This window comes from Amblyomma mixtum, chromosome 7 (genome assembly GCF_055824585.1).
Source record: "Amblyomma mixtum isolate Tamu chromosome 7, ASM5582458v1, whole genome shotgun sequence".
Taxonomy (NCBI): Eukaryota; Metazoa; Arthropoda; class Arachnida; order Ixodida; family Ixodidae; genus Amblyomma; species Amblyomma mixtum.
The window spans coordinates 82,538,811-82,552,572 of NC_143018.1; the positions used below are offsets into that span (position 1 = coordinate 82,538,811).

General features: G+C 44.6%; 1 pseudogene; it reads right to left on the reverse strand.

The window, feature by feature from the left end:
* Positions 1-69: 69 nt before the first annotated feature.
* Positions 70-2,634, reverse strand: LOC149336635 (gamma-interferon-inducible lysosomal thiol reductase-like protein; annotated as a pseudogene).
* Positions 2,635-13,762: the final 11,128 nt, after the last annotated feature.

The following is a 13,762-nucleotide window of genomic DNA, read 5'->3' on the forward strand; positions in this document are numbered from 1 at the left end:
CCTTTCGCTACGTATATCCTGGCATAGCCGAGCTAAGCCCCTGCCAATTTTTTCTCCCCGGCCCAGATTTTAGCACCTGAACCATCCATACCTCTTCACACCGCACGGCTCTGAAAGCGCCGGCGTGAAATGTTTGCAGATAGTTGCCTTTGAACTGCTTCTGCAGTTTCTTCTGGGAGCCGTCTTTGATGACAACGCTTAGCGCACACTTTATGGCGGCTTCAGGGGCACTGTGCGCAAGCCCATCTTCCGCAGAAGCATACTGTCCTGCTGCGAGGAAGTGCAGGCCGTGATCTTAGCAGCCTCCATCTTATTGGCGCTGCTGCACATGGCCAAGTCGTTATCGGACTTCCGGGCCTTGAGCTTGGATGCGACGAAGGTTAGACGCTTGTCCAGGTCCGGGTACAGGTTGATGGCACACGCGTGGATGAGGCTGGTTTGGCACTCATCTTGCCTCTGATGACACGTGGTCACGATGGTGCCCGAGCTCTGAGGTTCCTTCATTCTTATCCAACCAAAGGGAATCTCGGCGATTAGGTCCTTGCGCAACTGAACGTAGACGCGGAGGAGCTGCTTGATGATGAACCAGGCGCTGTCCTTGCCGTACTGTTCATAAGAGTACATCACGTTCACCTGCGAAGGGAGTAAATCGTTGCGTTGCCTGTATGGAGTCAGCCCGTAGTTGGGGTCCTTTTGGCCTTTGTAAGCAAACGTTAAGTTAGAGGTGAACACCGATGGAAGAAGAACCTGCAACAGGCTTTGATAATTTTTTTCTCATTGAATAAATGGCTCTCCTTAACGCCTGTCTCGTAGGGAGCCGGCCTGATTTACGAACACCACGGTGGCCCTTCCTTTCTGGTGCTTAAGGTAAAAGAACTATGTAAATAAAAAATACTTGTTTAGGCCATACAAGCTTGACCTTCAGGTATGATGTTCATTTAACTTCAGGAATTAGAAAAACCCTTTCAAAGATGGAAATATTGTCATCAGCACCGACTTTAATGTTGTGTTAGATGTAGGGCACAAGACAGATACACTACCTAGTCGGTGTGGTAAAACTTTGGACAATTTGGACAACTTTGGACACATTTGGACATCGACTCTAATGCCATATTTCTCATCAGGCTTGATAGTTTTCTCGTGACAACACGTAAACCTTGTTAGCTTTTATTTATTGAATTATAATTTGTTCGATGCGGTTGACGCTATTGACGTCTTCCAGAGAAGACTGGATACTATTTCTGGATGCTCTCAACGCACATAACATGAGCCACACTGCGCGAGTTTTGAGCAGAAAAAACTTTAAACCCCGCTGAAGCCATACGCTAGCGGACGCAGGCTTTCATGCAGTAAACATTTAGACTTCTTGCGCAAAAAAACATTGTCCTACGTTTAGGACACTCTTCATATGCGTATATGGATTAAACAGATACATAAACAAAGTGATTCAACAAAGTCGTGACCGGTATTTACGATAGAAGAAATACAAAAGAACAAAAAACAAGCCATACAGCAGAATGAACGAACTGTGCACGAGATTTTAAAGGCGTGCGATTATTTGCCTCTTGCTTACTTTGCCGAATTTATAGTAAATGTGTTTTGGTGATCAATGAATACTGTAATGTTTTTACAGGATAAACTAATGGATACACACACTAATCTTCTTACTTTGTAAGTTCATTTTAAACTATGGCGTGTAGTTCCGTTTTTGGTGCTTCGCTACCAGCCCTCAACGTGAGGGCACTAATCGTCGAAAAAAGTGCGCGCGATGGTTTTGGCACCCGGTGTTGTCACTGGTTCGCTCAAGAAAGATGGGACGCCTACACAGCACATTTTCACCTGTTGCTCCTAAACTCCGCGAGAGTATTGCGACATCATGCTCGCCAAAGGGAAGAAAACAACGGCCAGGCATAAACGGCGGCAGCAGACTACAGCGACTGCGCGCGGTATTTATTCATTGCGATGGGAGGTACTCGGCCCGATCACGCCCGCTTAGCTAATGATGTGGCCCGCAGACCGAGAAAACTATGGAAATATAGTCTAAATTACACTGAGGAAAAAGTCAGGTCCCATAGCGCACAATATGTTTAGTCCGACACCAATATTCCAGACGTACCAACCCCGAAGAAGTATTTTCTCCAGTGCGCATTTCTGTCTTCTGCTCCGAACTATCCTGAGCCGAGGGTTAGTTCGGAGGTTCCTCGCGCGAGCTGTAGCCAATGGACGGAGGGCGTCGCACTATTTATGTCACGTGACCTGGTGACGTCATCACAACCTGTCCACCGGATTGCGAGCAAACTGAGCACCGTGGCAGGTGCCAGTTAAACTCATGACTCGTCGCGAGATGTTGCTAGGGAAGAGTAACATGGGCCGCACAATACCAGTCGCAAAGAAACAAAGCAAACGAAAGACAGATAGCAGTCACAAAGAAACAAATAAATTAACTCATGCGAGGTGCGGTGATAGTGCCATAAGTGTTGACCTTACAACGTGGCGGGCTGACTCGACGTCCGTGCAGATTAGTGCTAATATCGTCCAGGGAGCAAAAAAGTACAGAACGTGTACAGACAGGTTTTGAATTGGCAGCGTCCACACCGTAACAGCCCGCACGTTTTTGTGGCCATGGTCGGTCATGTCGCAATTGCAAAGTCCATGAAGTTGGCGCAGGTGGAACTCATCTCTTAGCGTTGACGCACCAGACAGAAAACCATATTATTCCGAAGCAACCGCGTTAAAGAAAACGCTCACGCTAATTTTAGCTAGGCGCGCATTGCAACCGTCGTGTGCTTTGATGTTTTCTTCAAAGGCAAACCTTTCTCGATTTCTAACGCAACTCAGAATAAATAACGTATGGTTGGGCGAGTTGGTGCATGATGCAAGAGAACAGGGGCGCAACTAACACAGCACAAGAAAGAACACGACACATGTGCACACTACCCACTGTTTATTTGACAGGAAAGGAGCATATTTATAACTCCAAACTCAGATACGTGACACAACGCATGACCGCTTCGAACACAGCCGGAAACACGAAGGCTTGCAAACCCATGAATTACCCTTCTAATTGTTTAGTATGAAGCACCACTACAGTTGTTTTAGCAAATTATTAGCAATGGCAGTGTGAAACAAGCGAAGCAAAAGCAGTCAGAACACTAAGAAGCTGGAAATGAAAAAAAAAAAACAAGAAAGCAAGACTAAAAAGAAAGTTTCCAATAGTAACAAAGCAATAACAAACGGAACAAAAACAACATAAGGTTTCTCAACGAGAGTATGTCATCGAGAGAATGATTCGAGAAATGTAATTTTATTGCTGGGGAGGGCTCGAGAAGTGCCGCTAATAGGTGCGCTGCCTTTCTTTTAAATAAAGAAACGCTCCAGTATTTCGCGCGCTACCTGAACGCGACTATTGCCTAGAATCTTAATGCCACTAAGCACCGGGTCACACTTGCATTCTTTGCAGTGTAGTGGCAAACTGGATGTACCACCGCTCTCTAGCGTTTTCTCATGCTCTTGTGCCCTGGAATTAATACAGAGGCCCGTCTGGCCTATGTACGCACTTGAACATGTCAGTGGGAATTCCTACGCCACACCGACCCCGCAGAGAACGAAAGGCTCACCTTGCCTCTTTTCACACTGTTTTTTTTTTTTGCTTGGAGTGTACATCCAGCGCACTCGGCGCTTTAAAAGCTCGATATTGATACCTATTATATGCAGGCTGTTATTGACAGGAAGCTCATGTGTGAAGATAAATCCTTTTCCGTGTTCTCTAAATACGTGTAAGATCCTATCCACTTCACTGGAGTGCTTCTTTTCCGGGTTAGTTTATAGTATCACCAAGAAATTGTCAGCGTATCTAAAAATACGTTGGACTGGGGTAATGTCGATAAAAGAAACTAAGGCATGGTCCATAGAGAATGAGAACATGTTGCAGAGCACAAGGGCAACGCTGGAGCCCATGTGAATGCCTCTTTTTAAAATGTGCATTTTTTATCCTAATGAGTCTACAATGAACTTGAGGTAGAGGTCAAGAAGCGGCAAAAAATTATCAGCACTTAGTCTGGGTTAATTCTAAAAAGCGATAGTCTTATTAGATTCGATACACTCGCATACGAATGCGAAGCATAACACAATAAATCTTGGACATTAGCAGAAAAGAAATAGCCAATGGAAGTGCGCTCTTTTAAAACTTGGTCACCCCTGTAGAATCCTTGGTGGCGTATCACCTTCCAGTACGTTCAATTGTTTAATCGGAATCCGGCTCACCTACTCCTGTCACGAACCACTCTCGCTTACGATGCTTCTGAAAGGCATGCCCGGCTAGTGGGTCTTAACCATAAAAAACACATCCAGGAACCCCTTCTTGCAATCGCTCGTCGCCTTGGCCTGTCTGGTCTGGATAGCCTTAGATCATTACACAACGGAATGGCTTTTGTTTTTAATTCGCTGCATTTTTTGTTTACCGCATCAAAATTGTTCGATATTGAAAGGACCGCCTTTCCATTCAATAAGACAACCGGCTCGACCACAAAAATCCACCTTCTTTTTCCTCTTGAAATGAGTCGGAGGTTATTCTTTATAAAATAAACGAGCCGACGGGTAGTGCAGGCTTCTTGGGAACAAAGCTTTTTCCCGAAATGTCCTCAGGATTCTATCGACCCCATCCATAAGGTCCATCTCCCGATCCTCACCGGCTTTGTTAGCAAGCTTCATGTTCAAGGAGAGGAGCTCGAATTTTGGGATCTTGGGTGGAACGCTGTATTTCGGCCCCTTCATTAGGGTACCGGCTACATCTTCTGGGATGGAGGCGTTGCCAAGGACTACCAGGCTTCTTGGCATCAGCGTCGGCTTTTCCGGCACCCTCGGCAGAGAAGACAAATTACACGACCACGGAAACTCACGTGGTTTTCGTTGCAAGATGTCTGAATGCTTTCAGTTTTCTCTCAGCTATCCATTGAGGGCCAAGGAAATAACACATAACGCAGATGCAGTCATAGAATAATCTAACTTGCCATCGAAGTTCTGACTTTAAAATGCGGCAGATTCGCTTTACCTGTCCAACGGATGCCTAGTTGAACTAAAGAGGGCATTCACATCTGACGGCACTAGTCCCTTGGGTAAATAAAAGGAGATGAGTCTTGTGCGGTAGGTAGACGAAGCGATGTGGGCGATAGTCACATGAACTTGTGCGTATGAAGCATACGAAAAAATAAACGGACAATGATAATTTTCTGTCGCTTCATGAGATGTAGCTCAGGCCCACAGTAGTCCCGTTTGAATCAGTAATGTACAGGAAAAAAAATCAGGCATTTGTATTTACACCTGCGTTGGCCCTGTGCTTTTTAACATGTTTCTGTCGTGTGTCGACCATACCTTAATTTCTTACCTTGACAGTGGCCCAGCCCTGCCAGTTTTTAGATACGCCTTCGATTTCTTGGTGATACTGAAAACTAACCCGGAAATGACGCAATCCTGGTCAATGGAAGATATCTGAACCGTCTTCGCACCATAAGAAAAAATAGTTGCCTTCAGCCATGAGCTAGCCGATGATGATGATGATGATTACTGATTTTTATGGTGCAAGGGGTTCTGTGGCCAAAGAGTGCCATGGCACTAGGTGTTTTCTCCTACTCGAGCTACCTGAAAACAACAGCCTACAATTTTTGTATGTTAATGTCAAGCTTTTAGAAGGGTGAGTGTGCTTAATGTACTAATCCAGAGCAAAAAAAGTTGCTCACTTTACGGGTCTGCGCATTCCACGACGGTGAAAACGGCTATCGCTTCATTTTCCCTGGATTCTGCGCTGCTCAAGTCCTGTTCTCAATTGGTCGAGGCCAAGTTTTCTAATAAGATTGAAAGGTTTCAGATAGCTAGCTTCCCGTGCACTGCCATAAGTGGAGTAGCAGAAACTCTACTTAGAAAAATGAAAGGCAAAATAAATTAGAAATTTCAGTTACAAACTGGGCGACAAGTGGTCCCCTACAAGTACCGAGGCACGTATACCCTGAAAATGATAACTAAAGAATGTCCCGTGTTTGGGTTGCTCCAGTTACTGCAGATGTGCCGGCACGAGTAGCACACACTTATGAGCGTGCTTCTGCCTTATCTTTTACTGCGTTGATCCTACATTCCAGTAACCCCGCATTCATCCACTGACGTCACCTGGAACCACTACTGCCAGTGGAAGACTGAGGTGCTCCAAACACGACACCATTAAGGACTCTCTGTCGAATTAATGGGCCGGGAGCTCTTATGACGGCACGGCCTAAAACAAGCAAACGGTCTAACTTGCTTTTCGAAAAACCAGATAATCCGTCTAAGCGCTAATTGCTCATGAGATGACGATCCCAAGAAAGAACACCTTTCACATTCGTCATCATCATCATCATCAGCCGGACTACGCCCACTGCAGGGCAAAGGCCTCTCCCATGCATCTCCAATTAACCCGTGCCGTGTGCGATCAACACGTCCTCGCAATCTTTTTAATCTCATCCGCGCACCTAACTTCTTTCGTCCCCTGCTACGCTTGCATTCCCTTGCAATCCAGTCCGTTACCCTTAAGGACCAGCGGTCATCTTGCCTACCCATTACATACCCTGTTTAAGCTCGTTTCTTCATCTTGATTTCGACTCGGACGTCATTAATTCGCATTTGTTTCCTCACCCACTCTGCCAGCTTCCGGTCTCCTAACATTTCGCAAAGCGGAAAGTTGGGCAAATTCGATAACATTCATGATGTAAAAAATAGCGCACAGGGAACACAAGGGACGGACGTTTACTTTCCGTCCCTTGTGTTCCCTGTGCACTATTTTTTACATCCTAACATTTCATCTATCATTTTTTTCCTAAAGCTCGCTGCGCTCTGCTTAACTTAAGATGGACCCTTTTCGTTAGCCACCACGTTTCTGCCCCATAGTCGAGTACCGGTAAGACACAGCGTTTGTGTACTTTTTTCTTGAGGGATATTGGTAAACTGCCATTCTTGATCTGAGAGAACCTGCCATATGCGCTCCACCCCACTCTTATTCTTCTAGTTATTTCCCTCTCGTGATCCGGATCAGCTGTCACTGCTTTTCCTAAGTAGACGTATTCCTTTACCACTTCCATCACCTCACTACCAGTTGTAAACTTCTGTTCCCTTGTGAGACCATTGAACATTGGCTCTGGTTTTCTGCATGTGTACTTTTTGACCCACTGTTCTGCTCTGCCTAACTCAATGACCATACTTTGCAGTTCATGTGCTGAGTGACTTAAAAAGGAAATGTCACCAGCGAATCGCAGATTACTGAGGTATCGTTCATTAACTCTTATTCCCAACTGCTTCCAATACAAGTTTCGGAACACCTAGTGTAAACAGGCAGTAAATAGCATTGGCGAGATCATGTCCCCTGCCTTACACCCTAATCGGAATTTCATTGCTTAATTTATGGAAGACATTGACATTGAAAAGGACGCAGTGATTCCTCTCCATGTTCGAAGACACTGCATAGTCAACGCATAGCAACTCTTCAGTTGAAATCATGTCTCCCTGCCTTACACCCTAATCGGAATTTTATTGGTGACTTTATGGAAGACATTGACATTGAAAGGGACGCAGGGATTCCTCTCCATGTTCGAAGACACTGCATAGCCAACGCATAGTAACTCTTCAGTTGAAGTCGTAGAGCAGCGCTGATTACATGTCATTAGGGCTGTGCAACGTCCATTTGAGCATGCTGGTGCTATTAGGTGTTGCTATTGCTTCCACACAGTGTAACGGCACGTCGAATATGGTATAAGCATATCAAGGCACAATTTATTTGTTTTGTCCGACCACCCTCTGTCGCACTGAACATGAAATGAGCTCAAGATGCTCAAAATGCTCAAGAAAGCAATGCCTACCATTCTAGCCCATTTTCTATATTTTGTGAGAACACGGTGATTTAATGCCGCATAAAATGTCGTTTCAAAAAATTTTACCTCGAAATCTTGGAAGAATTCTATCCGCCCAGATAGTCCTTTTTCGCAGACTGAAGTGTGAGCACAAGACTCGAACACAGGAAGGCGTTTTTAAAGTCACCACCTTCTTTGGCGTTGCTAATTAATACTTCTTATTGGTAAGCACCGTATTTAGCTTGCTTCGGTCGATATGGCATTCCACCGAAATGGTGATGCAATATCCTAGGTAAAAAAAAGCGCAAAAAACGAGGGACCTGTACCAGGAATACTCGATACGAGCTGTCGTTCTCAGCGTATTTAAAACACGGCCCTCTTTTGTGCATGTAGAAGTTACGAGCCTGTAGTTCTAAGGGTTAAACTTATTTAGGCTGATAATGCAAACATTTCCGAGTTTGTAATTGCGATTACGCCCACCAGTTTAAATTATATTTCCTTCGTAGATTCCTTTCTCTTCCAACTTATGCGGTGGTTAACTTAGCTCATTATGCGTGGCTACAGAGAACAGCACGATAAACGAAGGACGGGAAGTACAAGTAGGAGGGCCAAGTGCTCCTTCTCAAGAGTTTATTACCTAACCTTCGTTTATGCACACAGAAGTCGCATACGAAACCGCCAAAGTGTGTATCCCAATTCGCGTCATAGGCTCGGTTGGCAGGTTCCTTTGGGACCTCTTTGGCCGCGTTTTGAAGAAAGTGAAATCAAAAACGCCTTTTCCTTGATATTTCGGTTATGGTAAAAGCGCCTCAGGGTGCCATTAATTCGGAGCCCTCCGAAAAAACGTGTGTCATAGCGGTGGTATAGCGCATAAAAGAAAAAAAAATTGAGGTACAAATCAGGTTTTTGCAAAGGCTTTCACCTGTTCATGTTAATCGCGCATGTACTCAATATTCTGGAATTGTCTAAAACACGGCGGCATGTCAGGTCCGTTGCGGAAGGACAGGTACTAGAACTTATCAAAAAACGGAAAGTGAACTACGATCTAGGAAGGAACTGCGGATGAAAGGAATATCTGTATTCGGGCACGTGAATAGAATGAAAGCAAATTTATTTTTAGTTTACAGGGGGTGATTACTACGAGACTTGGCCATACTTGTGTGACTACCAGAGATCTCGAAGCATAGAAGCAACAAACTTAAAATCCATAAGTGAAGTCACCCTTTAAATTTATAGCACACTTCCTTGCGACCGAAGGTGACAAAGTAAAAACGGGGGTTAGTCGAGCCGAACGACGTTTCTATTAGTCGCCTCACCATCATGAGCGTACTTGTACCATCGTGAGCATTACTTTCTCGATGCGCTATTGTAGCCACGTAACACATGTATTGCTTTCCACTGACAATATCTGCTCTGGTAAAGCTTATGGAATCAGAGACAACATACTGCCACACATAACAAGCAAAAAGGAAGCTGGCTCCAATAAGGCGTCTGATTCGTGATGAAAAAAAAAACATTGTCTTTCATAACTGCGTTGCTAAAAGTTATTTCGCATCTTATGAGGAGAGGCAAGTGCTCATCTGTCAGCCACTCATGCAGTTCTCTGACTTAATAGGTGCGTTTAAAGTAAGGTCTTTTAATGCGTAGAACAGGCGAGAAGCTAACAGAGCCCCTAACATAACGGCTGTATTGCGAAGAACGAGATGGGGTAGCAGCAGGAGGAGGATTCAATATCAATCAATCAATCAATCAATCAATCAATCAATCAATCAATCAAGCATGAGTACGTCCTGAGTGAACTGAACAGGTGCAGCGGCCATACGGGAGCACTTGACGGAAAGCATGTATGGAGTTCTTTTTGCATCATGATCTAGTGCCTTGCTCTGTACTTACATAGGTACAGAATGCAGACCTCTGTATGTTTATAGTTTTCCACAGAACATCGTGTAAATCGACTTGCCTGCGTTGTTCGCACATTCTTCAAACATGTGTGATACATTGGGGACCATTTTTAGCTCCGAGAAAAGAGAAAAGTCTTTTTTTTTTTGCACTGATCACTGAAGACGTTTAGTGCCGCAAAACTTTCCTGATGGGGTTATCGTTGTACTATCACTCATCCGGAATTCCCGTAACTTCATTATATTCGACGGCAGCGGTAACTTATGGATTCGAGCATCTTCCTCGCATGTGGGAGGGGCGGTGTTCCATCTCCAGTGCCGCGGGTACTCACAAGTGTTACAAACCGAGTGGCGATACCTGCCGCTCGGCTAGTTTGGGATGACACACTTGGGCAATGGATATCTGACCTCACCTTGAGTAGATGAATAGACATTGTGCCTTGGCGCTCTTTGGCCGTAGATACCCTTGCTCCAGAAAATTCGTTATCGTTTCTCATTACATCATAACGTACTCTATGCAACGCTATACCAGTACCCGCAAAGAACGCATAAGGACATCATTCAGCCATTTTGTAAAGCACCGCGTTCAAATTCGACAAAATAAAAAATACTTTCGGCACTTCTCGATTCCTATGAGGGGGTTTAATAATGCCGCACCGGGTCAGTGCAATAGTCCAGCATAGCCCATTCTACGTAAACTCAAAACTACTTTTCATTTCCTTTCAGAAACAGTTTAAAATCCTGGCGATATATTGGCATGACGTCGTAACTGCCCCACTTCACGTATTGGTCGCTTCCTCGTAGCTCATAATATGTCATGCAAGTGGCGTGTAAGTTTTGTTTGCACGCGAAGTCTTACTCAAACTACGAAGTTTGTCTTCGCCTTTTTTTGTTCTATTTTTTAAAATTTCTCGATGCCTTGAAAAACCTTAGACGTAGAGGCTCTGGTGGCATCAACTAAGAAATAAAGCTTTTTTTTCCTTTTTCGTTTTATTAAGCCCATATATTGCTTTGCATCAGGCATCACGTTTCCACACTCTGAACATTCTTCGTATTCTTTTCCTACAACCTCTCCCTTTTGAAGTTAATCTCGTATTTTTTTGTAGTGAATGCATCCTTGCGATGATCATGCATACTAAAATCAGTAGGTCAACAACTGCGTCAACAACAATAAGTGTATTGTCTTGTGGAAGCAAAAATACTTGCCAACGTCGGACAGTAGTAACACAGCCACACTTGTTGTAATTTGCTAGATCTCGACGTTCCGCCCAGCCCCAGAATAGTCCAACTTCTACATCGGAAACTCGAGTCTCATTTTGAACTTCCGGCGATTTGGAACGAACCGGCTCTGGGCTACAGGAAATATGACTCATCCAGCGTTTCCTATTGGCTGCAGCACGGAAATCGACGCTGTTGCCAGGCGTCTCAGCAGCGTATAGGGTTGGTCAGCTACTGGTATTGTGACAGCGCTACGAATAATAATAAAAAAGGCGCTGGCGGAACGCCACTGAAGTGAACATCTATTTAACGGATCCTTGCTTAGTTTCTTGGGAATGATTATTCGATACGCTTCTAGTGAAGCACAGCCCAGAAGTTCTACGGGATCTATTTTCACCCTCTACCGCTCTTTTCATGGCAGCCCTTACAAAATATCGACTTAAGTGTTATCCTAAACTACCTACAGAACTTTCCCTGCCCTCTAACCTTCCCCCAAAATGCCGAAGGATTGTCCACATATAGTAGTTCTCTGACGGTAAGGTTTATAGTCGGACTTAAAGGTTTGAATCTACTTTGATGGACATAGCCGGCAGACGACCTCTCGCTCCACACAGGGAAACTCGAACGAGTTTTTTATTGCGCAAACTTTAGAGCGCCTTCTGCAGCGGAGAGTGAGTTTGACAGCTGGGGCTACTTGGCCTTCAAAGCCAGACCCCATAAACAAATCTTATTGAGAACGGAGAGGTCATTTTTCCTATCCGTATTCCGCGTTCCAGTGATGGTGTTAGCTTTGCCTTTATCCTAACGCAATTTTTCAAAAGAGGAAACTCCTGCACTGTCAAAATGAAATAACGCAGTCGAGTTATTCCTAAAATAGGGTCTCAAGCACATTACTGTCATCACACTACACGTGACCGAACCATGGCACTTTATAGCTGTGTTCACAACCGAATTCCGGCACTAAATAAATAAAATAAAGGGACGCACTGGTTCTATCTTACCCAAATACGCTCAGTGCCCGACTAGAGCCCGAAATACTTTCGAAGTTTTCTAACATCACGACTAACTCAGCTGAGGAACATTTCTGACATTCCTTCCATAAAATCCAAGGTGGCAACCCCATCTGGGGACGCAATGACACGTGCTGTTCAGGGCCACTGAAGGCACATGCAAATTTCGCTTTAGGTTTAAATATGAAGGTTGTTAATTGTTCGCCATTGTAAATGAGTTAAATTCAATGTTCGAGGAGTGATTGAGGGAGTGACTGATTGAGTAGCGAGCGAGCGAGCGAGCGAGAGTGTGTGCCTGCGCGCGCGTGTGTGTGTGTGTGTGTGTGTGTGTGTGTGTGTGTGTGTGTATGTGTGTGTGTGTGTGTGTGTGTGTGTGTGTGTGTGTGTGTGTGTGTGTGTGTGTGTGTGTGTGTGTGTGTGTGTGTGTGTGTGTGTGTGTGTGTGTGTGTGTGTGTGTGTGTGTGTGTGTGTGTGTGTGTGTGTGTGTGTGTGTGTGTGTGTGTGTGTGTGTGTGTGTGTGTGTGTGTGTGTGTGTGTGTGTGTGTGTGTGTGTGTGTGTGTGTGTGTGTGTGTGTGTGTGTGTGTGTGTGTGTGTGTGTGTGTGTGTGTGTGTGTGTGTGTGTGCGTGCGCGCGCGCGTGCGTGCGTGCGTTCCTCTGTGAGAAATTGTGTTGGAGAGGCGATAAATCAATGAGTGATAGTGAGTGAATGAGTATATTTTACCGCTTCCAAAGCAATCTTTAGTCTGGGATGTCACTTTGAGGACCACAGAAGGTAGCTTTTACATCATTATTCAGCTGCACTCGTTACAACAGTAATTCCCGAAGTTCAAACCACGCTTTTCGTATTATAAGAAGGAACTTTGGTCCGAGTCAACTATCTTTTAGATAACTTTTAAAGTTATATAGAAGAGTAAATAAATTTGTAACTTGAATGAGAGCTGTGTGATTCATCTCCTATTGCTCGAACTCCTCTTTTCGCGATTCTAAGAAGCGTTAGGAGTTTGGATTAGTTGAATGGAAGCTGTCTTGAAACCAACTCGGTATTGTGACGTAACCAATTCTAAGACAACACTTTTTGCACCGCTTTCGCAAATGAGCTTTGAAACGCTGGGCCGCTAACGCTAATCATAATTTTAGTTTAATGACTGCAGTGCTATTAATCATACAGTGCACTGCTTCAGGCGCACAAACCTGCGTGGTGAACTTTACAACGGAATCCTCACCACCCTGCGTGACTTTAATTGGCCCCTTTATGGGTTTGTATGCGTAAAGTAGAACCCCTGTTGTCAGCCTGCAACCCTTCCTAGGTCGGTGACGTCGCACAGCGTTTTGACTGGCTGAGTGTTCACCTGTGGTAAACACCAAGCCACGTTACGGTGCTTGGTGTTTACCACAGGTGACCTCATTTAATACCAGTAATGTTCAACAAAGTAGTAGCAATATATTTCGACTTAAAAACCGCTGAGGTTAGCCTGAATGAATATTTTTATAGGCTTGTGCATTTTCTCAGGAGACGCCTACCGTCCCGGAAGAAATAACCAAATTGTTCCACGCCATCAGAGACCCTATGCATTTCTGCTTCCACTGAGCCCACTAGGTCGTGTATGTATGTGCGTGTGCGGACTTTAATAGCGCATATGCTACCAGCGTGATCGTAGGCGAAACACAAATTTAAAAGTACGCTAATTTTGTTCATTGCCTAAGTAATAGGGTTTCAAATTTGTTACGTTATTCAACTAGCTCCAGCTTTTAATTTTTTTCGAACGA